This window comes from Clupea harengus, unplaced genomic scaffold (assembly GCF_900700415.2).
Source record: "Clupea harengus unplaced genomic scaffold, Ch_v2.0.2, whole genome shotgun sequence".
NCBI classification, from domain to species: Eukaryota; Metazoa; Chordata; class Actinopteri; order Clupeiformes; family Clupeidae; genus Clupea; species Clupea harengus.
This window is the reverse complement of record NW_024879986.1, coordinates 1-26,440: the sequence shown is the minus strand read 5'-3', so window position 1 is coordinate 26,440 and position 26,440 is coordinate 1. Positions and strand designations below refer to the sequence as shown.

The 26,440-nt window shown below is 43.2% G+C and overlaps 6 long non-coding RNA genes across 7 annotated transcripts; all 6 read left to right on the top strand.

Moving 5' to 3' along the window:
• The first annotated feature begins 91 nt into the window (after positions 1 to 91).
• On the top strand, positions 92 to 4,567 carry LOC122131055. The gene is made up of 3 exons (XR_006152002.1): positions 92 to 103; positions 4,315 to 4,440; positions 4,523 to 4,567. It is a non-coding gene; the product is annotated as an uncharacterized LOC122131055 (long non-coding RNA).
• A 419-nt stretch (positions 4,568 to 4,986) lies between these two features.
• Positions 4,987 to 8,630, top strand: LOC122131054. The gene is made up of 3 exons (XR_006152001.1): positions 4,987 to 4,998; positions 8,378 to 8,503; positions 8,586 to 8,630. It is a non-coding gene; the product is annotated as an uncharacterized LOC122131054 (long non-coding RNA).
• Positions 8,631 to 12,126: 3,496 nt separating this feature from the next.
• On the top strand, positions 12,127 to 12,506 carry LOC122131052. The gene is made up of 3 exons (XR_006151999.1): positions 12,127 to 12,141; positions 12,262 to 12,387; positions 12,471 to 12,506. It is a non-coding gene; the product is annotated as an uncharacterized LOC122131052 (long non-coding RNA).
• A 35-nt stretch (positions 12,507 to 12,541) lies between these two features.
• LOC122131049 lies at positions 12,542 to 16,585 on the top strand. 2 transcript variants are annotated; one of them, XR_006151996.1, is made up of 3 exons: positions 12,542 to 12,556; positions 16,332 to 16,457; positions 16,541 to 16,585. It is a non-coding gene; the product is annotated as an uncharacterized LOC122131049 (long non-coding RNA). The 2 variants fall into 2 exon arrangements; XR_006151995.1 differs by lacking the exon at positions 12,542 to 12,556 and adding an exon at positions 16,199 to 16,210.
• A 419-nt stretch (positions 16,586 to 17,004) lies between these two features.
• Positions 17,005 to 20,649, top strand: LOC122131051. The gene is made up of 3 exons (XR_006151998.1): positions 17,005 to 17,016; positions 20,397 to 20,522; positions 20,605 to 20,649. It is a non-coding gene; the product is annotated as an uncharacterized LOC122131051 (long non-coding RNA).
• A 419-nt stretch (positions 20,650 to 21,068) lies between these two features.
• LOC122131050 lies at positions 21,069 to 24,555 on the top strand. Its single transcript, XR_006151997.1, has 3 exons — positions 21,069 to 21,080; positions 24,303 to 24,428; positions 24,511 to 24,555. It is a non-coding gene; the product is annotated as an uncharacterized LOC122131050 (long non-coding RNA).
• The last annotated feature ends 1,885 nt before the right edge of the window (positions 24,556 to 26,440 follow it).

Sequence of the window (26,440 nt, the reverse complement as noted above, 5' to 3'; positions counted from 1 at the left end):
CTTGTATGTTTATCCTAAGGTGGAGCAAGTGAAGATGCTGTGGCTACTACCCCAGCACCTAATCCAGACAACCAGACAACTTCTGCACAAGCTGAAGTTACTGGTAGGCTGTTTCTTTTTAGTTTTTGTGTGGTTTTCTGCAAGTTTGGTTTTTGTATCAAATGTGTAAGTGTGTCCCTTGGCTTCTCTCTGGCCCCCTCACTCATGTGGAATCCCAAGATGGAGCCAGTGAAGATGCTCTGGACCGCCAAAGTGATGATGTGGTTGTCACCACAACACCCAATCCCCACAACCAGACCACATCTGCCCATACTGAAGCTGGTGGTGAGGTTTCCTTTTAACGATATTTATGGGTTCTGTTGAGTCTTGATTGTGTTGGTTAAATGTTCACTTTTGTATGGTTATCCTAAGATGGAGCAAGTGAAGATGCTGTGGCTACCACCCCAACACCAAATCCCCCAACTACATCTGACCACACTGCAGCTACCGGTAAGGACATCAGTGCATGTCTGTTTTGATGGAACACTTTGAATGTTTGCGCCCCCCTTTTGACAGTGTCGCTTTCTATTTGTGTGTAATCGCAAGATGACCCAAGTGAGGGTGCTGTGGCTGCCCAAACTGGAACTACTGGTAAGGGAGTTATGATATTACAAGGAACCACTTGGATGGTTCAAACTGTTTGCTCTTAAAAATGTATTAACAAGGAATCTGATTCAGTGCAAGGGTCTAGGAACTTTGAGTGTTGTGGTTTGGCATGGTCACTCGTTAATGTTTAAAAATGCAGCCTGGCAGGTCTCTAACAAATCTATACCTGTAGTCACAAATGTTTGTTTGGTTGAAGTTGAACAGCTCTGCCTGGAGCAGTGGCATACCGTAGGATTTCACCCAATAAATGTGCAATTAAAATGTTTTGTTTCTTCTCCCTGTAGTATCCCATACGACTGTCTGATTCGACTGCTCCTCTGGTCACAATGACCTGAGTCACTGTCTGGACTTTTTGCCTCTACATGTTGACTGCAATAAAGGACAGATTTATTTTTAGAATCAAATGTTGTCTTGCCTTTTTTCAAATTGAGGCCTTGTCCTGTTTTGGTGGTGGAGATGACTGAAGCCTCTTTCCTAATGTATTTCCTGTAGTGGTTTTACTATATGCTTCATGCAACAAGGCCTTTAACGACTCTACAATTTAAAAGCATCTAGTTGTGTCTGAATTTGTAAAATGGTTGAACTGGTAGTGATGCACAATAATGGCGAACTGCTTGTGGCATTTCAAAAATCTCTACTGTACTGTTTGACATGAAGGAGGGGGAACAGTGTGATGGAGGGGGACATCAGTGCATGTCTGTTTTGATGGAACACTTTGAATGTTTGCGCCCCCCTTTTGACAGTGTCGCTTTCTATTTGTGTGTAATCGCAAGATGACCCAAGTGAGGGTGCTGTGGCTGCCCAAACTGGAACTACTGGTAAGGGAGTTATGATATTACAAGGAACCACTTGGATGGTTCAAACTGTTTGCTCTTAAAAATGTATTAACAAGGAATCTGATTCAGTGCAAGGGTCTAGGAACTTTGAGTGTTGTGGTTTGGCATGGTCACTCGTTAATGTTTAAAAATGCAGCCTGGCAGGTCTCTAACAAATCTATACCTGTAGTCACAAATGTTTGTTTGGTTGAAGTTGAACAGCTCTGCCTGGAGCAGTGGCATACCGTAGGATTTCACCCAATAAATGTGCAATTAAAATGTTTTGTTTCTTCTCCCTGTAGTATCCCATACGACTGTCTGATTCGACTGCTCCTCTGGTCACAATGACCTGAGTCACTGTCTGGACTTTTTGCCTCTACATGTTGACTGCAATAAAGGACAGATTTATTTTTAGAATCAAATGTTGTCTTGCCTTTTTTCAAATTGAGGCCTTGTCCTGTTTTGGTGGTGGAGATGACTGAAGCCTCTTTCCTAATGTATTTCCTGTAGTGGTTTTACTATATGCTTCATGCAACAAGGCCTTTAACGACTCTACAATTTAAAAGCATCTAGTTGTGTCTGAATTTGTAAAATGGTTGAACTGGTAGTGATGCACAATAATGGCGAACTGCTTGTGGCATTTCAAAAATCTCTACTGTACTGTTTGACATGAAGGAGGGGGAACAGTGTGATGGAGGGGGACATCAGTGCATGTCTGTTTTGATGGAACACTTTGAATGTTTGCGCCCCCCTTTTGACAGTGTCGCTTTCTATTTGTGTGTAATCGCAAGATGATGTGAGGGTGCTGTGGCTGCCCAAACTGGAACTACTGGTAAGGGGACCAGTGTGATGGAGGGCGAACAGTGTGATGGAGGGGGACCAGGGAGATTTGGCTCATTTGGTCTATATTTCACACTCAGCAGCATCCATCTGGTCACTCAGCGAGACATTGAAAACGTACAGCTCACTGGAGCAAGTGACCTGGGGGGTATTCGTCGTAGCTCGCTAAGCGGTTTAGCGAGCTAATTTTCAGGCTAAGATAAAACGTCCCTCTTTTTGGTTCGTGGAAGCAACTTTCGATAAATCACCATAGTAACATATCAATTAGCACTAACCTGCTCGAGCGTAGGCTAACTTAAGTGTAGCTGGATAAGCTTGCCACAACCCCGAAAAAAGGAGGGATCCCATTGACCAAGGAGTCATATTAGATAGTTAGATTAGCGTAGGGAGAGAGTTCTTTGCGATCGCCAAGATCCATTATTCCATCATGATGAGTTCTTGTATGAGCGCTACCGATTCAGCCGACAAGGAATAATTAATTTACAAGACCTTCTCGAGTCATTTATTGCAAACACCACAGTCGAACATTGACTGTCTTGCGCTTTTTTGCGAGTGGTACATCTTTTTAGTGTCGGCGATGCGGAGAACAAAGCACTCATAATTATATGACAGTGTTATTAGTACACCATAGCATATCATTATTGTAGAAAATGATTAAGGTGGACTCATGATAAGAATAGAGAGAAATACACACAATTTATTTATACTGCTTCAATTTATTGCATTTGTTATTAATACATTTACATTTAGTCATTTAACAGACGCTTTTATTCAAAGCGACTTACAAGGAAATGTAAAACTACACCAAGGTAGGAGGTGAGGGGACTCGAACTAGCAATCTTGTAGTTAATAATCGAAAGCGGTATCCTCTGTACCAGTCCATCTTGCTGTCATGTTTTCATACATAGATACCATCCTATAAACTTCCCAACACACCCGCCTCTTGTCTTGCTCTCACAGCGGTGGCGGTGTTGAATTTTGCCATGATTATGGTCTTGTATTCTTCATAAGCGTTCATGTTCATCTCCTGCTCGCCAGCGGAGAAAAAAAGAGCCCTTTTCTTTGAGTTTAGAACCATTATACCGTTAGAAAATCATTGTTTTGGTGATCAACCTTTCCTAACTTTTGAAGTAGGACGTGCACGCGCAATTGCCCCGATAAGTTTAGCCTGGTTGAAATTAACCACATGATTTGGAGGCGGATGAGCTGTTGACGAACCGATATTTGCTGTTCTCAATCAGCTCGTTAATGTTAACGGGCTAAAAGGACAATTGATTAACTTAGCTTCAGCCCTTTCGATGAACGGGGCGCAGGCTGCCTCGCTAAACGATGCACACCTGTAACTCACGTGACCCTGATTATTATTGAAACGAGAACGAGGGCGTCTTGCCTTTATAAAACTGCGTTAATGTTTCCGTGGCGTTATCCCTTCCCTTGTTGTTTATTGATTGTTAAACATGCCTTCATTTGCAAAGGTGGTTGTGTGTGTCCTCATTGCTTGTGTCTGTAATGGTAAGTTTTCCCCTTGTTTCTGTTAGTTGCTTTTTATCTTGAAATTCTGTCTGAAATAGTCACTCGTTTTGTCTTCCTTTGAACAGCATTCTGTTTTCCGAAGAGAGATGTGAACTTTAAGGCCTCTGCAGTTGACCGCCAAAGTGATGATGTGGTTGTCACCACAACACCCGTTCCCCACAACCAGACCACATCTGCCCATACTGAAGCTGGTGGTGAGGTTTTCTTTTGCGAAATGTATGGGTTCTGTTGAGTCTTGTGTTGGTTAAAATGTTGACTCTTGTATGTTTATCCTAAGGTGGTGCAAGTGAAGATGCTGTGGCTACTACCCCAGCACCTAATCCACACAACCAGACAACATCTGCACAACTGAAGTTACTGGTAGGGTGTTTTCTTTTTAGTTTTTGTGTGGTTTTCTGCCAGTTTGTTTTTTGTATAAAATGTGTAAGTGTGTCCCTTGGCTTCTCTTTGGCTGGCTCCCTCACTCATGTGGAATCCCAAGATGGAGCCAGTGAAGATGCTGTGGACCGCCAAAGTGATGATGTGGTTGTAGCCACAACACCCGATCACCACAACCAGACACAACAATCAATCCAGACACAACAATCTGCCCATACTTCAGCTGGTGGTGAGGTTTTCTTTTGAGAAATGTATGGGTTCTGTTGAGTCTTGTGTTGGTTAAATGTTGACTCTTGAATGTTTATCCTAAGGTGGTGCAAGTGAAGATGCTGTGGCTACTACCCCACCACCTAATCCACACAACCAGACAACTTCTGCACAAACTGAAGTTACAGGTAGGGTGCTTCTTTTTAGTTTTTGTGTGGTTTTCTGCAAGTTTGGTTTTTGTATCAAATGTGTAAGTGTGTCCCTTGGCTTCTCTCTGCCCCCCTCACTCATGTGGAATCCCAAGATGGAGCCAGTGAAGATGCTGTGGACCGCCAAAGTGATGATGTGGTTGTCACCACAACACCCAATCCCCACAACCAGACCACATCTGCCCATACTGAAGCTGGTGGTGAGGTTTCCTTTTAACGATATTTATGGGTTCTGTTGAGTCTTGATTGTGTTGGTTAAATGTTGACTCTTGTATGTTTATCCTAAGGTGGAGCAAGTGAAGATGCTGTGGCTACTACCCCAGCACCTAATCCAGACAACCAGACAACTTCTGCACAAGCTGAAGTTACTGGTAGGCTGTTTCTTTTTAGTTTTTGTGTGGTTTTCTGCAAGTTTGGTTTTTGTATCAAATGTGTAAGTGTGTCCCTTGGCTTCTCTCTGGCCCCCTCACTCATGTGGAATCCCAAGATGGAGCCAGTGAAGATGCTGTGGACCGCCAAAGTGATGATGTGGTTGTCACCACAACACCCAATCCCCACAACCAGACCACATCTGCCCATACTGAAGCTGGTGGTGAGGTTTCCTTTTAACGATATTTATGGGTTCTGTTGAGTCTTGATTGTGTTGGTTAAATGTTCACTTTTGTATGGTTATCCTAAGATGGAGCAAGTGAAGATGCTGTGGCTACCACCCCAACACCAAATCCCCCAACTACATCTGACCACACTGCAGCTACCGGTAAGGACATCAGTGCATGTCTGTTTTGATGGAACACTTTGAATGTTTGCGCCCCCCTTTTGACAGTGTCGCTTTCTATTTGTGTGTAATCGCAAGATGACCCAAGTGAGGGTGCTGTGGCTGCCCAAACTGGAACTACTGGTAAGGGAGTTATGATATTACAAGGAACCACTTGGATGGTTCAAACTGTTTGCTCTTAAAAATGTATTAACAAGGAATCTGATTCAGTGCAAGGGTCTAGGAACTTTGAGTGTTGTGGTTTGGCATGGTCACTCGTTAATGTTTAAAAATGCAGCCTGGCAGGTCTCTAACAAATCTATACCTGTAGTCACAAATGTTTGTTTGGTTGAAGTTGAACAGCTCTGCCTGGAGCAGTGGCATACCGTAGGATTTCACCCAATAAATGTGCAATTAAAATGTTTTGTTTCTTCTCCCTGTAGTATCCCATACGACTGTCTGATTCGACTGCTCCTCTGGTCACAATGACCTGAGTCACTGTCTGGACTTTTTGCCTCTACATGTTGACTGCAATAAAGGACAGATTTATTTTTAGAATCAAATGTTGTCTTGCCTTTTTTCAAATTGAGGCCTTGTCCTGTTTTGGTGGTGGAGATGACTGAAGCCTCTTTCCTAACGTATTTCCTGTAGTGGTTTTACTATATGCTTCATGCAACAAGGCCTTTAACGACTCTACAATTTAAAAGCATCTAGTTGTGTCTGAATTTGTAAAATGGTTGAACTGGTAGTGATGCACTATAATGGCGAACTGCTTGTGGCATTTCAAAAATCTCTACTGTACTGTTTGACATGAAGGAGGGGGAACAGTGTGATGGAGGGGGACATCAGTGCATGTCTGTTTTGATGGAACACTTTGAATGTTTGCGCCCCCCTTTTGACAGTGTCGCTTTCTATTTGTGTGTAATCGCAAGATGATGTGAGGGTGCTGTGGCTGCCCAAACTGGAACTACTGGTAAGGGGACCAGTGTGATGGAGGGCGAACAGTGTGATGGAGGGGGACCAGGGAGATTTGGCTCATTTGGTCTATATTTCACACTCAGCAGCATCCATCTGGTCACTCAGCGAGACATTGAAAACGTACAGCTCACTGGAGCAAGTGACCTGGGGGGTATTCGTCGTAGCTCGCTAAGCGGTTTAGCGAGCTAATTTTCAGGCTAAGATAAAACGTCCCTCTTTTTGGTTCGTGGAAGCAACTTTCGATAAATCACCATAGTAACATATCAATTAGCACTAACCTGCTCGAGCGTAGGCTAACTTAAGTGTAGCTGGATAAGCTTGCCACAACCCCGAAAAAAGGAGGGATCCCATTGACCAAGGAGTCATATTAGATAGTTAGATTAGCGTAGGGAGAGAGTTCTTTGCGATCGCCAAGATCCATTATTCCATCATGATGAGTTCTTGTATGAGCGCTACCGATTCAGCCGACAAGGAATAATTAATTTACAAGACCTTCTCGAGTCATTTATTGCAAACACCACAGTCGAACATTGACTGTCTTGCGCTTTTTTGCGAGTGGTACATCTTTTTAGTGTCGGCGATGCGGAGAACAAAGCACTCATAATTATATGACAGTGTTATTAGTACACCATAGCATATCATTATTGTAGAAAATGATTAAGGTGGACTCATGATAAGAATAGAGAGAAATACACACAATTTATTTATACTGCTTCAATTTATTGCATTTGTTATTAATACATTTACATTTAGTCATTTAACAGACGCTTTTATTCAAAGCGACTTACAAGGAAATGTAAAACTACACCAAGGTAGGAGGTGAGGGGACTCGAACTAGCAATCTTGTAGTTAATAATCGAAAGCGGTATCCTCTGTACCAGTCCATCTTGCTGTCATGTTTTCATACATAGATACCATCCTATAAACTTCCCAACACACCCGCCTCTTGTCTTGCTCTCACAGCGGTGGCGGTGTTGAATTTTGCCATGATTATGGTCTTGTATTCTTCATAAGCGTTCATGTTCATCTCCTGCTCGCCAGCGGAGAAAAAAAGAGCCCTTTTCTTTGAGTTTAGAACCATTATACCGTTAGAAAATCATTGTTTTGGTGATCAACCTTTCCTAACTTTTGAAGTAGGACGTGCACGCGCAATTGCCCCGATAAGTTTAGCCTGGTTGAAATTAACCACATGATTTGGAGGCGGATGAGCTGTTGACGAACCGATATTTGCTGTTCTCAATCAGCTCGTTAATGTTAACGGGCTAAAAGGACAATTGATTAACTTAGCTTCAGCCCTTTCGATGAACGGGGCGCAGGCTGCCTCGCTAAACGATGCACACCTGTAACTCACGTGACCCTGATTATTATTGAAACGAGAACGAGGGCGTCTTGCCTTTATAAAACTGCGTTAATGTTTCCGTGGAGTTATCCCTTCCCTTGTTGTTTATTGATTGTTAAACATGCCTTCATTTGCAAAGGTGGTTGTGTGTGTCCTCATTGCTTGTGTCTGTAATGGTAAGTTTTCCCCTTGTTTCTGTTAGTTGCTTTTTATCTTGAAATTCTGTCTGAAATAGTCACTCGTTTTGTCTTCCTTTGAACAGCATTCTGTTTTCCGAAGAGAGATGTGAACTTTAAGGCCTCTGCAGTTGACCGCCAAAGTGATGATGTGGTTGTCACCACAACACCCGTTCCCCACAACCAGACCACATCTGCCCATACTGAAGCTGGTGGTGAGGTTTTCTTTTGCGAAATGTATGGGTTCTGTTGAGTCTTGTGTTGGTTAAAATGTTGACTCTTGTATGTTTATCCTAAGGTGGTGCAAGTGAAGATGCTGTGGCTACTACCCCAGCACCTAATCCACACAACCAGACAACATCTGCACAAACTGAAGTTACTGGTAGGGTGTTTTCTTTTTAGTTTTTGTGTGGTTTTCTGCCAGTTTGTTTTTTGTATAAAATGTGTAAGTGTGTCCCTTGGCTTCTCTTTGGCTGGCTCCCTCACTCATGTGGAATCCCAAGATGGAGCCAGTGAAGATGCTGTGGACCGCCAAAGTGATGATGTGGTTGTAGCCACAACACCCGATCACCACAACCAGACACAACAATCAATCCAGACACAACAATCTGCCCATACTTCAGCTGGTGGTGAGGTTTTCTTTTGAGAAATGTATGGGTTCTGTTGAGTCTTGTGTTGGTTAAATGTTGACTCTTGAATGTTTATCCTAAGGTGGTGCAAGTGAAGATGCTGTGGCTACTACCCCACCACCTAATCCACACAACCAGACAACTTCTGCACAAACTGAAGTTACAGGTAGGGTGCTTCTTTTTAGTTTTTGTGTGGTTTTCTGCAAGTTTGGTTTTTGTATCAAATGTGTAAGTGTGTCCCTTGGCTTCTCTCTGGCCCCCTCACTCATGTGGAATCCCAAGATGGAGCCAGTGAAGATGCTCTGGACCGCCAAAGTGATGATGTGGTTGTCACCACAACACCCAATCCCCACAACCAGACCACATCTGCCCATACTGAAGCTGGTGGTGAGGTTTCCTTTTAACGATATTTATGGGTTCTGTTGAGTCTTGATTGTGTTGGTTAAATGTTCACTTTTGTATGGTTATCCTAAGATGGAGCAAGTGAAGATGCTGTGGCTACCACCCCAACACCAAATCCCCCAACTACATCTGACCACACTGCAGCTACCGGTAAGGACATCAGTGCATGTCTGTTTTGATGGAACACTTTGAATGTTTGCGCCCCCCTTTTGACAGTGTCGCTTTCTATTTGTGTGTAATCGCAAGATGACCAAGTGAGGGTGCTGTGGCTGCCCAAACTGGAACTACTGGTAAGGGAGTTATGATATTACAAGGAACCACTTGGATGGTTCAAACTGTTTGCTCTTAAAAATGTATTAACAAGGAATCTGATTCAGTGCAAGGGTCTAGGAACTTTGAGTGTTGTGGTTTGGCATGGTCACTCGTTAATGTTTAAAAATGCAGCCTGGCAGGTCTCTAACAAATCTATACCTGTAGTCACAAATGTTTGTTTGGTTGAAGTTGAACAGCTCTGCCTGGAGCAGTGGCATACCGTAGGATTTCACCCAATAAATGTGCAATTAAAATGTTTTGTTTCTTCTCCCTGTAGTATCCCATACGACTGTCTGATTCGACTGCTCCTCTGGTCACAATGACCTGAGTCACTGTCTGGACTTTTTGCCTCTACATGTTGATTGCAATAAAGGACAGATTCGTTTTTTGAATCAAATGTTGTCTTGCCTTTTTCAAATTGAGGCCTTGTCCTGTTTTGGTGGTGGAGATGACTGAAGCCTCTTTCCTAACGTATTTCCTGTAGTGGTTTTACTATATGCTTCATGCAACAAGGCCTTTAACGACTCTACAATTTAAAAGCATCTAGTTGTGTCTGAATTTGTAAAATGGTTGAACTGGTAGTGATGCACTATAATGGCGAACTGCTTGTGGCATTTCAAAAATCTCTACTGTACTGTTTGACATGAAGGAGGGGGAACAGTGTGATGGAGGGGGACATCAGTGCATGTCTGTTTTGATGGAACACTTTGAATGTTTGCGCCCCCCTTTTGACAGTGTCGCTTTCTATTTGTGTGTAATCGCAAGATGATGTGAGGGTGCTGTGGCTGCCCAAACTGGAACTACTGGTAAGGGGACCAGTGTGATGGAGGGCGAACAGTGTGATGGAGGGGGAACAGTGTGATGGAGGGGGACCAGTGTGATGGAGGGGGACATCAGTGCATGTCTGTTTTGATGGAACACTTTGAATGTTTGCGCCCCCCTTTTGACAGTGTCGCTTTCTATTTGTGTGTAATCGCAAGATGATGTGAGGGTGCTGTGGCTGCCCAAACTGGAACTACTGGTAAGGGACCAGTGTGATGGAGGGCGAACAGTGTGATGGAGGGGGACCAGGGAGATTTGGCTCATTTGGTCTATATTCACACTCAGCAGCATCCATCTGGTCACTCAGCGAGACATTGAAAACGTACAGCTCACTGGAGCAAGTGACCTGGGGGGTATTCGTCGTAGCTCGCTAAGCGGTTTAGCGAGCTAATTTTCAGGCTAAGATAAAACGTCCCTCTTTTTGGTTCGTGGAAGCAACTTTCGATAAATCACCATAGTAACATATCAATTAGCACTAACCTGCTCGAGCGTAGGCTAACTTAAGTGTAGCTGGATAAGCTTGCCACAACCCCGAAAAAAGGAGGGATCCCATTGACCAAGGAGTCATATTAGATAGTTAGATTAGCGTAGGGAGAGAGTTCTTTGCGATCGCCAAGATCCATTATTCCATCATGATGAGTTCTTGTATGAGCGCTACCGATTCAGCCGACAAGGAATAATTAATTTACAAGACCTTCTCGAGTCATTTATTGCAAACACCACAGTCGAACATTGACTGTCTTGCGCTTTTTTGCGAGTGGTACATCTTTTTAGTGTCGGCGATGCGGAGAACAAAGCACTCATAATTATATGACAGTGTTATTAGTACACCATAGCATATCATTATTGTAGAAAATGATTAAGGTGGACTCATGATAAGAATAGAGAGAAATACACACAATTTATTTATACTGCTTCAATTTATTGCATTTGTTATTAATACATTTACATTTAGTCATTTAACAGACGCTTTTATTCAAAGCGACTTACAAGGAAATGTAAAACTACACCAAGGTAGGAGGTGAGGGGACTCGAACTAGCAATCTTGTAGTTAATAATCGAAAGCGGTATCCTCTGTACCAGTCCATCTTGCTGTCATGTTTTCATACATAGATACCATCCTATAAACTTCCCAACACACCCGCCTCTTGTCTTGCTCTCACAGCGGTGGCGGTGTTGAATTTTGCCATGATTATGGTCTTGTATTCTTCATAAGCGTTCATGTTCATCTCCTGCTCGCCAGCGGAGAAAAAAGAGCCCTTTTCTTTGAGTTTAGAACCATTATACCGTTAGAAAATCATTGTTTTGGTGATCAACCTTTCCTAACTTTTGAAGTAGGACGTGCACGCGCAATTGCCCCCGATAAGTTTAGCCTGGTTGAAATTAACCACATGATTTGGAGACGGATGAGCTGTTGACGAACCGATATTTGCTGTTCTCAATCAGCTCGTTAATGTTAACGGGCTAAAAGGACAATTGATTAACTTAGCTTCAGCCCTTTCGATGAACGGGGCGCAGGCTGCCTCGCTAAACGATGCACACCTGTAACTCACGTGACCCTGATTATTATTGAAACGAGAACGAGGGCGTCTTGCCTTTATAAAACTGCGTTAATGTTTCCGTGGAGTTATCCCTTCCCTTGTTGTTTATTGATTGTTAAACATGCCTTCATTTGCAAAGGTGGTTGTGTGTGTGTCCTCATTGCTTGTGTCTGTAATGGTAAGTTTTCCCCTTGTTTCTGTTAGGTTGCTTTTTATCTTGAAATTCTGTCTGAAATAGTCACTCGTTTTGTCTTCCTTTGAACAGCATTCTGTTTTCCGAAGAGAGATGTGAACTTTAAGGCCTCTGCAGTTGACCGCCAAAGTGATGATGTGGTTGTCACCACAACACCCGTTCCCCACAACCAGACCACATCTGCCCATACTGAAGCTGGTGGTGAGGTTTTCTTTTGCGAAATGTATGGGTTCTGTTGAGTCTTGTGTTGGTTAAAATGTTGACTCTTGTATGTTTATCCTAAGGTGGTGCAAGTGAAGATGCTGTGGCTACTACCCCAGCACCTAATCCACACAACCAGACAACATCTGCACAAACTGAAGTTACTGGTAGGGTGTTTTCTTTTTAGTTTTTGTGTGGTTTTCTGCCAGTTTGTTTTTGTATAAAATGTGTAAGTGTGTCCCTTGGCTTCTCTTTGGCTGGCTCCCTCACTCATGTGGAATCCCAAGATGGAGCCAGTGAAGATGCTGTGGACCGCCAAAGTGATGATGTGGTTGTAGCCACAACACCCGATCACCACAACCAGACACAACAATCAATCCAGACACAACAATCTGCCCATACTTCAGCTGGTGGTGAGGTTTTCTTTTGAGAAATGTATGGGTTCTGTTGAGTCTTGGTGTTGTTAAAATGTTGACTCTTGTATGTTTATCCTAAGGTGGTGCAAGTGAAGATGCTGTGGCTACTACCCCAAGCACCTAATCCACACAACCAGGACAACATCTGCACAAACTGAAGTTACTGGTAGGGTGTTTTCTTTTTAGTTTTGTTGTGGTTTTCTGCCAGTTTGTTTTTTGTATAAAATGTGTAAGTGTGTCCCTTGGCTTCTCTTTGGCTGGCTCCCTCACTCATGTGGAATCCCAAGATGGAGCCAGTGAAGATGCTGTGGACCGCCAAAGTGATGATGTGGTTGTCACCACAACACCCAATGCCCACAACCAGACCACATCTGCCCATACTGAAGCTGGTGGTGAGGTTTCCTTTTAACGATATTTATGGGTTCTGTTGAGTCTTGATTGTGTTGGTTAAATGTTGACTCTTGTATGTTTATCCTAAGGTGGAGCAAGTGAAGATGCTGTGGCTACTACCCCAGCACCTAATCCAGACAACCAGACAACTTCTGCACAAGCTGAAGTTACTGGTAGGCTGTTTCTTTTTAGTTTTTGTGTGGTTTTCTGCAAGTTTGGTTTTTGTATCAAATGTGTAAGTGTGTCCCTTGGCTTCTCTCTGGCCCCCTCACTCATGTGGAATCCCAAGATGGAGCCAGTGAAGATGCTCTGGACCGCCAAAGTGATGATGTGGTTGTCACCACAACACCCAATCCCCACAACCAGACCACATCTGCCCATACTGAAGCTGGTGGTGAGGTTTCCTTTTAACGATATTTATGGGTTCTGTTGAGTCTTGATTGTGTTGGTTAAATGTTCACTTTTGTATGGTTATCCTAAGATGGAGCAAGTGAAGATGCTGTGGCTACCACCCCAACACCAAATCCCCCAACTACATCTGACCACACTGCAGCTACCGGTAAGGACATCAGTGCATGTCTGTTTTGATGGAACACTTTGAATGTTTGCGCCCCCTTTTGACAGTGTCGCTTTCTATTTGGTGTGTAATCGCAAGATGACCCAAGTGAGGGTGCTGTGGCTGCCCAAACTGGAACTACTGGTAAGGGAGTTATGATATTACAAGGAACCACTTGGATGGTTCAAACTGTTTGCTCTTAAAAATGTATTAACAAGGAATCTGATTCAGTGCAAGGGTCTAGGAACTTTGAGTGTTGTGGTTTGGCATGGTCACTCGTTAATGTTTAAAAATGCAGCCTGGCAGGTCTCTAACAAATCTATACCTGTAGTCACAAATGTTTGTTTGGTTGAAGTTGAACAGCTCTGCCTGGAGCAGTGGCATACCGTAGGATTTCACCCAATAAATGTGCAATTAAAATGTTTTGTTTCTTCTCCCTGTAGTATCCCATACGACTGTCTGATTCGACTGCTCCTCTGGTCACAATGACCTGAGTCACTGTCTGGACTTTTTGCCTCTACATGTTGACTGCAATAAAGGACAGATTTATTTTAGAATCAAATGTTGTCTTGCCTTTTTTCAAATTGAGGCCTTGTCCTGTTTTGGTGGTGGAGATGACTGAAGCCTCTTTCCTAACGTATTTCCTGTAGTGGTTTTACTATATGCTTCATGCAACAAGGCCTTTAACGACTCTACAATTTAAAAGCATCTAGTTGTGTCTGAATTTGTAAAATGGTTGAACTGGTAGTGATGCACTATAATGGCGAACTGCTTGTGGCATTTCAAAATCTCTACTGTACTGTTTGACATGAAGGAGGGGGAACAGTGTGATGGAGGGGGACATCAGTGCATGTCTGTTTTGATGGAACACTTTGAATGTTTGCGCCCCCCTTTTGACAGTGTCGCTTTCTATTTGTGTGTAATCGCAAGATGATGTGAGGGTGCTGTGGCTGCCCAAACTGGAACTACTGGTAAGGGGACCAGTGTGATGGAGGGCGAACAGTGTGATGGAGGGGGACCAGGGAGATTTGGCTCATTTGGTCTATATTTCACACTCAGCAGCATCCATCTGGTCACTCAGCGAGACATTGAAAACGTACAGCTCACTGGAGCAAGTGACCTGGGGGGTATTCGTCGTAGCTCGCTAAGCGGTTTAGCGAGCTAATTTTCAGGCTAAGATAAAACGTCCCTCTTTTTGGTTCGTGGAAGCAACTTTCGATAAATCACCATAGTAACATATCAATTAGCACTAACCTGCTCGAGCGTAGGCTAACTTAAGTGTAGCTGGATAAGCTTGCCACAACCCCGAAAAAAGGAGGGATCCCATTGACCAAGGAGTCATATTAGATAGTTAGATTAGCGTAGGGAGAGAGTTCTTTGCGATCGCCAAGATCCATTATTCCATCATGATGAGTTCTTGTATGAGCGCTACCGATTCAGCCGACAAGGAATAATTAATTTACAAGACCTTCTCGAGTCATTTATTGCAAACACCACAGTCGAACATTGACTGTCTTGCGCTTTTTTGCGAGTGGTACATCTTTTTAGTGTCGGCGATGCGGAGAACAAAGCACTCATAATTATATGACAGTGTTATTAGTACACCATAGCATATCATTATTGTAGAAAATGATTAAGGTGGACTCATGATAAGAATAGAGAGAAATACACACAATTTATTTATACTGCTTCAATTTATTGCATTTGTTATTAATACATTTACATTTAGTCATTTAACAGACGCTTTTATTCAAAGCGACTTACAAGGAAATGTAAAACTACACCAAGGTAGGAGGTGAGGGGACTCGAACTAGCAATCTTGTAGTTAATAATCGAAAGCGGTATCCTCTGTACCAGTCCATTCTTGCTGTCATGTTTTCATACATAGATACCATCCTATAAACTTCCCAACACACCCGCCTCTTGTCTTGCTCTCACAGCGGTGGCGGTGTTGAATTTTGCCATGATTATGGTCTTGTATTCTTCATAAGCGTTCATGTTCATCTCCTGCTCGCCAGCGGAGAAAAAAAGAGCCCTTTTCTTTGAGTTTAGAACCATTATACCGTTAGAAAATCATTGTTTTGGTGATCAACCTTTCCTAACTTTTGAAGTAGGACGTGCACGCGCAATTGCCCCGATAAGTTTAGCCTGGTTGAAATTAACCACATGATTTGGAGGCGGATGAGCTGTTGACGAACCGATATTTGCTGTTCTCAATCAGCTCGTTAATGTTAACGGGCTAAAAGGACAATTGATTAACTTAGCTTCAGCCCTTTCGATGAACGGGGCGCAGGCTGCCTCGCTAAACGATGCACACCTGTAACTCACGTGACCCTGATTATTATTGAAACGAGAACGAGGGCGTCTTGCCTTTATAAAACTGCGTTAATGTTTCCGTGGAGTTATCCCTTCCCTTGTTGTTTATTGATTGTTAAACATGCCTTCATTTGCAAAGGTGGTTGTGTGTGTCCTCATTGCTTGTGTCTGTAATGGTAAGTTTTCCCCTTGTTTCTGTTAGTTGCTTTTTATCTTGAAATTCTGTCTGAAATAGTCACTCGTTTTGTCTTCCTTTGAACAGCATTCTGTTTTCCGAAGAGAGATGTGAACTTTAAGGCCTCTGCAGTTGACCGCCAAAGTGATGATGTGGTTGTCACCACAACACCCGTTCCCCACAACCAGACCACATCTGCCCATACTGAAGCTGGTGGTGAGGTTTTCTTTTGCGAAATGTATGGGTTCTGTTGAGTCTTGTGTTGGTTAAAATGTTGACTCTTGTATGTTTATCCTAAGGTGGTGCAAGTGAAGATGCTGTGGCTACTACCCCAGCACCTAATCCACACAACCAGACAACATCTGCACAAACTGAAGTTACTGGTAGGGTGTTTTCTTTTTAGTTTTGGTGTGGTTTTCTGCCAGTTTGTTTTTTGTATAAAATGTGTAAGTGTGTCCCTTGGCTTCTCTTTGGCTGGCTCCCTCACTCATGTGGAATCCCAAGATGGAGCCAGTGAAGATGCTGTGGACCGCCAAAGTGATGATGTGGTTGTAGCCACAACACCCGATCACCACAACCAGACACAACAATCAATCCAGACACAACAATCTGCCCATACTTCAGCTGGTGGTGAGGTTTTCTTTTGAGAAAATGTATGGGTTCTGTTGAGTATTGTGTTGGTTAAATGTTGACTCTTGTATGTTTATCCTAAGGTGGTGCAAGTGAAGATGCTGTGGCTACTACCCCACCACCTAATCCACACAACCAGACAACTTCTGCACAAACTGAAGTTACAGGTAGGGTGCTTCTTTTTAGTTTTTGTGTGGTTTTCTGCAAGTTTGGTTTTTGTATCAAATGTGTAAGTGTGTCCCTTGGCTTCTCTCTGCCCCCCTCACTCATGTGGAATCCCAAGATGGAGCCAGTGAAGATGCTGTGGACCGCCAAAGTGATGATGTGGTTGTCACCACAACACCCAATCCCCACAACCAGACCACATCTGCCCATACTGAAGCTGGTGGTGAGGTTTCCTTTTAACGCTATTTATGGGTTCTGTTGAGTCTTGATTGTGTTGGTTAAATGTTGACTCTTGTATGTTTATCCTAAGGTGGAGCAAGTGAAGATGCTGTGGCTACTACCCCAGCACCCAATCCAGACAACCAGACAACTTCTGCACAAGCTGAAGTTACTGGTAGGCTGTTTCTTTTTAGTTTTTGTGTGGTTTTCTGCAAGTTTGGTTTTTGTATCAAATGTGTAAGTGTGTCCCTTGGCTTCTCTCTGCCCCCCTCACTCATGTGGAATCCCAAGATGGAGCCAGTGAAGATGCTGTGGACCGCCAAAGTGATGATGTGGTTGTCACCACAACACCCAATCCCCACAACCAGACCACATCTGCCCATACTGAAGCTGGTGGTGAGGTTTCCTTTTAACGATATTTATGGGTTCTGTTGAGTCTTGATTGTGTTGGTTAAATGTTCACTTTTGTATGGTTATCCTAAGATGGAGCAAGTGAAGATGCTGTGGCTACCACCCCAACACCAAATCCCCCAACTACATCTGACCACACTGCAGCTACCGGTAAGGACATCAGTGCATGTCTGTTTTGATGGAACACTTTGAATGTTTGCGCCCCCCTTTTGACAGTGTCGCTTTCTATTTGTGTGTAATCGCAAGATGACCCAAGTGAGGGTGCTGTGGCTGCCCAAACTGGAACTACTGGTAAGGGAGTTATGATATTACAAGGAACCACTTGGATGGTTCAAACTGTTTGCTCTTAAAAATGTATTAACAAGGAATCTGATTCAGTGCAAGGGTCTAGGAACTTTGAGTGTTGTGGTTTGGCATGGTCACTCGTTAATGTTTAAAAATGCAGCCTGGCAGGTCTCTAACAAATCTATACCTGTAGTCACAAATGTTTGTTTGGTTGAAGTTGAACAGCTCTGCCTGGAGCAGTGGCATACCGTAGGATTTCACCCAATAAATGTGCAATTAAAATGTTTTGTTTCTTCTCCCTGTAGTATCCCATACGACTGTCTGATTCGACTGCTCCTCTGGTCACAATGACCTGAGTCACTGTCTGGACTTTTTGCCTCTACATGTTGACTGCAATAAAGGACAGATTTATTTTTAGAATCAAATGTTGTCTTGCCTTTTTTCAAATTGAGGCCTTGTCCTGTTTTGGTGGTGGAGATGACTGAAGCCTCTTTCCTAACGTATTTCCTGTAGTGGTTTTACTATATGCTTCATGCAACAAGGCCTTTAACGACTCTACAATTTAAAAGCATCTAGTTGTGTCTGAATTTGTAAAATGGTTGAACTGGTAGTGATGCACTATAATGGCGAACTGCTTGTGGCATTTCAAAAATCTCTACTGTACTGTTTGACATGAAGGAGGGGGAACAGTGTGATGGAGGGGGACATCAGTGCATGTCTGTTTTGATGGAACACTTTGAATGTTTGCGCCCCCCTTTTGACAGTGTCGCTTTCTATTTGTGTGTAATCGCAAGATGATGTGAGGGTGCTGTGGCTGCCCAAACTGGAACTACTGGTAAGGGGACCAGTGTGATGGAGGGCGAACAGTGTGATGGAGGGGGACCAGGGAGATTTGGCTCATTTGGTCTATATTTCACACTCAGCAGCATCCATCTGGTCACTCAGCGAGACATTGAAAACGTACAGCTCACTGGAGCAAGTGACCTGGGGGGTATTCGTCGTAGCTCGCTAAGCGGTTTAGCGAGCTAATTTTCAGGCTAAGATAAAACGTCCCTCTTTTTGGTTCGTGGAAGCAACTTTCGATAAATCACCATAGTAACATATCAATTAGCACTAACCTGCTCGAGCGTAGGCTAACTTAAGTGTAGCTGGATAAGCTTGCCACAACCCCGAAAAAAGGAGGGATCCCATTGACCAAGGAGTCATATTAGATAGTTAGATTAGCGTAGGGAGAGAGTTCTTTGCGATCGCCAAGATCCATTATTCCATCATGATGAGTTCTTGTATGAGCGCTACCGATTCAGCCGACAAGGAATAATTAATTTACAAGACCTTCTCGAGTCATTTATTGCAAACACCACAGTCGAACATTGACTGTCTTGCGCTTTTTTGCGAGTGGTACATCTTTTTAGTGTCGGCGATGCGGAGAACAAAGCACTCATAATTATATGACAGTGTTATTAGTACACCATAGCATATCATTATTGTAGAAAATGATTAAGGTGGACTCATGATAAGAATAGAGAGAAATACACACAATTTATTTATACTGCTTCAATTTATTGCATTTGTTATTAATACATTTACATTTAGTCATTTAACAGACGCTTTTATTCAAAGCGACTTACAAGGAAATGTAAAACTACACCAAGGTAGGAGGTGAGGGGACTCGAACTAGCAATCTTGTAGTTAATAATCGAAAGCGGTATCCTCTGTACCAGTCCATCTTGCTGTCATGTTTTCATACATAGATACCATCCTATAAACTTCCCAACACACCCGCCTCTTGTCTTGCTCTCACAGCGGTGGCGGTGTTGAATTTTGCCATGATTATGGTCTTGTATTCTTCATAAGCGTTCATGTTCATCTCCTGCTCGCCAGCGGAGAAAAAAAGAGCCCTTTTCTTTGAGTTTAGAACCATTATACCGTTAGAAAATCATTGTTTTGGTGATCAACCTTTCCTAACTTTTGAAGTAGGACGTGCACGCGCAATTGCCCCGATAAGTTTAGCCTGGTTGAAATTAACCACATGATTTGGAGGCGGATGAGCTGTTGACGAACCGATATTTGCTGTTCTCAATCAGCTCGTTAATGTTAACGGGCTAAAAGGACAATTGATTAACTTAGCTTCAGCCCTTTCGATGAACGGGGCGCAGGCTGCCTCGCTAAACGATGCACACCTGTAACTCACGTGACCCTGATTATTATTGAAACGAGAACGAGGGCGTCTTGCCTTTATAAAACTGCGTTAATGTTTCCGTGGAGTTATCCCTTCCCTTGTTGTTTATTGATTGTTAAACATGCCTTCATTTGCAAAGGTGGTTGTGTGTGTCCTCATTGCTTGTGTCTGTAATGGTAAGTTTTCCCCTTGTTTCTGTTAGTTGCTTTTTATCTTGAAATTCTGTCTGAAATAGTCACTCGTTTTGTCTTCCTTTGAACAGCATTCTGTTTTCCAAAGAGAGATGTGAACTTTAAGGCCTCTGCAGTTGACCGCCAAAGTGATGATGTGGTTGTCACCACAACACCCGTTCCCCACAACCAGACCACATCTGCCCATACTGAAGCTGGTGGTGAGGTTTTCTTTTGCGAAATGTATGGGTTCTGTTGAGTCTTGTGTTGGTTAAAATGTTGACTCTTGTATGTTTATCCTAAGGTGGTGCAAGTGAAGATGCTGTGGCTACTACCCCAGCACCTAATCCACACAACCAGACAACATCTGCACAAACTGAAGTTACTGGTAGGGTGTTTTCTTTTTAGTTTTGGTGTGGTTTTCTGCCAGTTTGTTTTTTTGTATAAAATGTGTAAGTGTGTCCCTTGGCTTCTCTTTGGCTGGCTCCCTCACTCATGTGGAATCCCAAGATGGAGCCAGTGAAGATGCTGTGGACCGCCAAAGTGATGATGTGGTTGTAGCCACAACACCCGATCACCACAACCAGACACAACAATCAATCCAGACACAACAATCTGCCCATACTTCAGCTGGTGGTGAGGTTTTCTTTTGAGAAATGTATGGGTTCTGTTGAGTATTGTGTTGGTTAAATGTTGACTCTTGTATGTTTATCCTAAGGTGGTGCAAGTGAAGATGCTGTGGCTACTACCCCACCACCTAATCCACACAACCAGACAACTTCTGCACAAACTGAAGTTACAGGTAGGGTGCTTCTTTTTAGTTTTTGTGTGGTTTTCTGCAAGTTTGGTTTTTGTATCAAATGTGTAAGTGTGTCCCTTGGCTTCTCTCTGCCCCCCTCACTCATGTGGAATCCCAAGATGGAGCCAGTGAAGATGCTGTGGACCGCCAAAGTGATGATGTGGTTGTCACCACAACACCCAATCCCCACAACCAGACCACATCTGCCCATACTGAAGCTGGTGGTGAGGTTTCCTTTTAACGATATTTATGGGTTCTGTTGAGTCTTGATTGTGTTGGTTAAATGTTGACTCTTGTATGTTTATCCTAAGGTGGAGCAAGTGAAGATGCTGTGGCTACTACCCCAGCACCTAATCCAGACAACCAGACAACTTCTGCACAAGCTGAAGTTACTGGTAGGCTGTTTCTTTTTAGTTTTTGTGTGGTTTTCTGCAAGTTTGGTTTTTGTATCAAATGTGTAAGTGTGTCCCTTGGCTTCTCTCTGGCCCCCTCACTCATGTGGAATCCCAAGATGGAGCCAGTGAAGATGCTCTGGACCGCCAAAGTGATGATGTGGTTGTCACCACAACACCCAATCCCCACAACCAGACCACATCTGCCCATACTGAAGCTGGTGGTGAGGTTTCCTTTTAACGATATTTATGGGTTCTGTTGAGTCTTGATTGTGTTGGTTAAATGTTCACTTTTGTATGGTTATCCTAAGATGGAGCAAGTGAAGATGCTGTGGCTACCACCCCAACACCAAATCCCCCAACTGCATCTGACCACACTGCAGCTACCGGTAAGGACATCAGTGCATGTCTGTTTTGATGGAACACTTTGAATGTTTGCGCCCCCCTTTTGACAGTGTCGCTTTCTATTTGTGTGTAATCGCAAGATGACCCAAGTGAGGGTGCTGTGGCTGCCCAAACTGGAACTACTGGTAAGGGAGTTATGATATTACAAGGAACCACTTGGATGGTTCAAACTGTTTGCTCTTAAAAATGTATTAACAAGGAATCTGATTCAGTGCAAGGGTCTAGGAACTTTGAGTGTTGTGGTTTGGCATGGTCACTCGTTAATGTTTAAAAATGCAGCCTGGCAGGTCTCTAACAAATCTATACCTGTAGTCACAAATGTTTGTTTGGTTGAAGTTGAACAGCTCTGCCTGGAGCAGTGGCATACCGTAGGATTTCACCCAATAAATGTGCAATTAAAATGTTTTGTTTCTTCTCCCTGTAGTATCCCATACGACTGTCTGATTCGACTGCTCCTCTGGTCACAATGACCTGAGTCACTGTCTGGACTTTTTGCCTCTACATGTTGACTGCAATAAAGGACAGATTTATTTTTAGAATCAAATGTTGTCTTGCCTTTTTTCAAATTGAGGCCTTGTCCTGTTTTGGTGGTGGAGATGACTGAAGCCTCTTTCCTAACGTATTTCCTGTAGTGGTTTTACTATATGCTTCATGCAACAAGGCCTTTAACGACTCTACAATTTAAAAGCATCTAGTTGTGTCTGAATTTGTAAAATGGTTGAACTGGTAGTGATGCACTATAATGGCGAACTGCTTGTGGCATTTCAAAAATCTCTACTGTACTGTTTGACATGAAGGAGGGGGACCAGTGTGATGGAGGGCGAACAGTGTGATGGAGGGGGACCAGGGAGATTTGGCTCATTTGGTCTATATTTCACACTCAGCAGCATCCATCTGGTCACTCAGCGAGACATTGAAAACGTACAGCTCACTGGCGCAAGTGACCTGGGGGGTATTCGTCGTAGCTCGCTAAGCGGTTTAGCGAGCTAATTTTCAGGCTAAGATAAAACGTCCCTCTTTTTGGTTCGTGGAAGCAACTTTCGATAAATCACCATAGTAACATATCAATTAGCACTAACCTGCTCGAGCGTAGGCTAACTTAAGTGTAGCTGGATAAGCTTACCACAACCCCGAAAAAAGGAGGGATCCCATTGACCAAGGAGTCATATTAGATAGTTAGATTAGCGTAGGGAGAGAGTTCTTTGCGATCGCCAAGATCCATTATTCCATCATGATGAGTTCTTGTATGAGCGCTACCGATTCAGCCGACAAGGAATAATTAATTTACAAGACCTTCTCGAGTCATTTATTGCAAACACCACAGTCGAACATTGACTGTCTTGCGCTTTTTTGCGAGTGGTACATCTTTTTAGTGTCGGCGATGCGGAGAACAAAGCACTCATAATTATATGACAGTGTTATTAGTACACCATAGCATATCATTATTGTAGAAAATGATTAAGGTGGACTCATGATAAGAATAGAGAGAAATACACACAATTTATTTATACTGCTTCAATTTATTGCATTTGTTATTAATACATTTACATTTAGTCATTTAACAGACGCTTTTATTCAAAGCGACTTACAAGGAAATGTAAAACTACACCAAGGTAGGAGGTGAGGGGACTCGAACTAGCAATCTTGTAGTTAATAATCGAAAGCGGTATCCTCTGTACCAGTCCATCTTGCTGTCATGTTTTCATACATAGATACCATCCTATAAACTTCCCAACACACCCGCCTCTTGTCTTGCTCTCACAGCGGTGGCGGTGTTGAATTTTGCCATGATTATGGTCTTGTATTCTTCATAAGCGTTCATGTTCATCTCCTGCTCGCCAGCGGAGAAAAAAAGAGCCCTTTTCTTTGAGTTTAGAACCATTATACCGTTAGAAAATCATTGTTTTGGTGATCAACCTTTCCTAACTTTTGAAGTAGGACGTGCACGCGCAATTGCCCCGATAAGTTTAGCCTGGTTGAAATTAACCACATGATTTGGAGGCGGATGAGCTGTTGACGAACCGATATTTGCTGTTCTCAATCAGCTCGTTAATGTTAACGGGCTAAAAGGACAATTGATTAACTTAGCTTCAGCCCTTTCGATGAACGGGGCGCAGGCTGCCTCGCTAAACGATGCACACCTGTAACTCACGTGACCCTGATTATTATTGAAACGAGAACGAGGGCGTCTTGCCTTTATAAAACTGCGTTAATGTTTCCGTGGAGTTATCCCTTCCCTTGTTGTTTATTGATTGTTAAACATGCCTTCATTTGCAAAGGTGGTTGTGTGTGTCCTCATTGCTTGTGTCTGTAATGGTAAGTTTTCCCCTTGTTTCTGTTAGTTGCTTTTTATCTTGAAATTCTGTCTGAAATAGTCACTCGTTTTGTCTTCCTTTGAACAGCATTCTGTTTTCCGAAGAGAGATGTGAACTTTAAGGCCTCTGCAGTTGACCGCCAAAGTGATGATGTGGTTGTCACCACAACACCCGTTCCCCACAACCAGACCACATCTGCCCATACTGAAGCTGGTGGTGAGGTTTCCTTTTGCGAAATGTATGGGTTCTGTTGAGTCTTGTGTTGGTTAAAATGTTGACTCTTGTATGTTTATCCTAAGGTGGTGCAAGTGAAGATGCTGTGGCTACTACCCCAGCACCTAATCCACACAACCAGACAACATCTGCACAAACTGAAGTTACTGGTAGGGTGTTTTCTTTTTAGTTTTTGTGTGGTTTTCTGCCAGTTTGTTTTTTTGTATAAAATGTGTAAGTGTGTCCCTTGGCTTCTCTTTGGCTGGCTCCCTCACTCATGTGGAATCCCAAGATGGAGCCAGTGAAGATGCTGTGGACCGCCAAAGTGATGATGTGGTTGTAGCCACAACACCCGATCACCACAACCAGACACAACAATCAATCCAGACACAACAATCTGCCCATACTTCAGCTGGTGGTGAGGTTTTCTTTTGAGAAATGTATGGGTTCTGTTGAGTCTTGTGTTGGTTAAATGTTGACTCTTGAATGTTTATCCTAAGGTGGTGCAAGTGAAGATGCTGTGGCTACTACCCCACCACCTAATCCACACAACCAGACAACTTCTGCACAAACTGAAGTTACAGGTAGGGTGCTTCTTTTTAGTCTTTGTGTGGTTTTCTGCAAGTTTGGTTTTTGTATCAAATGTGTAAGTGTGTCCCTTGGCTTCTCTCTGCCCCCCTCACTCATGTGGAATCCCAAGATGGAGCCAGTGAAGATGCTGTGGACCGCCAAAGTGATGATGTGGTTGTCACCACAACACCCAATCCCCACAACCAGACCACATCTGCCCATACTGAAGCTGGTGGTGAGGTTTCCTTTTAACGATATTTATGGGTTCTGTTGAGTCTTGATTGTGTTGGTTAAATGTTGACTCTTGTATGTTTATCCTAAGGTGGAGCAAGTGAAGATGCTGTGGCTACTACCCCAGCACCTAATCCAGACAACCAGACAACTTCTGCACAAGCTGAAGTTACTGGTAGGCTGTTTCTTTTTAGTTTTTGTGTGGTTTTCTGCAAGTTTGGTCTTTGTATCACATGTGTAAGTGTGTCCCTTGGCTTCTCTCTGGCCCCCTCACTCATGTGGAATCCCAAGATGGAGCCAGTGAAGATGCTCTGGACCGCCAAAGTGATGATGTGGTTGTCACCACAACACCCAATCCCCACAACCAGACCACATCTGCCCATACTGAAGCTGGTGGTGAGGTTTCCTTTTAACGATATTTATGGGTTCTGTTGAGTCTTGATTGTGTTGGTTAAATGTTCACTTTTGTATGGTTATCCTAAGATGGAGCAAGTGAAGATGCTGTGGCTACCACCCCAACACCAAATCCCCCAACTACATCTGACCACACTGCAGCTACCGGTAAGGACATCAGTGCATGTCTGTTTTGATGGAACACTTTGAATGTTTGCGCCCCCCTTTTGACAGTGTCGCTTTCTATTTGTGTGTAATCGCAAGATGACCCAAGTGAGGGTGCTGTGGCTGCCCAAACTGGAACTACTGGTAAGGGAGTTATGATATTACAAGGAACCACTTGGATGGTTCAAACTGTTTGCTCTTAAAAATGTATTAACAAGGATTCTGATTCAGTGCAAGGGTCTAGGAACTTTGAGTGTTGTGGTTTGGCATGGTCACTCGTTAATGTTTAAAAATGCAGCCTGGCAGGTCTCTAACAAATCTATACCTGTAGTCACAAATGTTTGGTTGAAGTTGAACAGCTCTGCCTGGAGCAGTGGCATACTGTAGGATTTCAGCCAATAAATGTCCAATTAAAAAGGTTTTTGTTTCTTCTCCCTGTAGTATCCCATACGACTGAGGTCTGATTCGACTGCTCCTCTGGGTCACAATGACCTGAGTCACTGTCTGGACTTTTTGCCTCTACATGTTGACTGCAATAAAGGACAGATATTTATTTATTTTTTTTAATCAAATGTTGTTGTCTTGCCTTTTTCAAATTGAGGCCTTGTCCTGTTTTGGTGGTGGAGATGATTGACGCCTCTTTCCTAACGTATTTCCTGTAGTGGTTTTACTATATGCTTCATGCAACAAGGCCTTTAACAACTCTACAATTTAAAAGCATCTAGTTGTGTCTGAATTTGTCAAATGGTTAAACTGGTAGTGTTGAAGTTCACCATTATAGTGCTTGTGGCATTTCAATAATCTCTACTGTACGGTTTGACATGTACATCTCAAGTGAATTTGCGTGGTAATTGGTAAACCGATATCCGTCCCTACTAAGGGAGTACTGGCCTTAGTAGGCTAACCCCCTGAAAGGCATTCAAACACTAACAGCCTAGTTGTGGCTGAGGGAACCTTGCCATTGTGTTAACTGGTGTCTCTTGGCAATACAGTTAGTTAAAACAGAATCAGAATTTTTTTTTTGGCCAAGTATATTTACACACAAGGAAATTAACTTGATGGTTGGTGCAT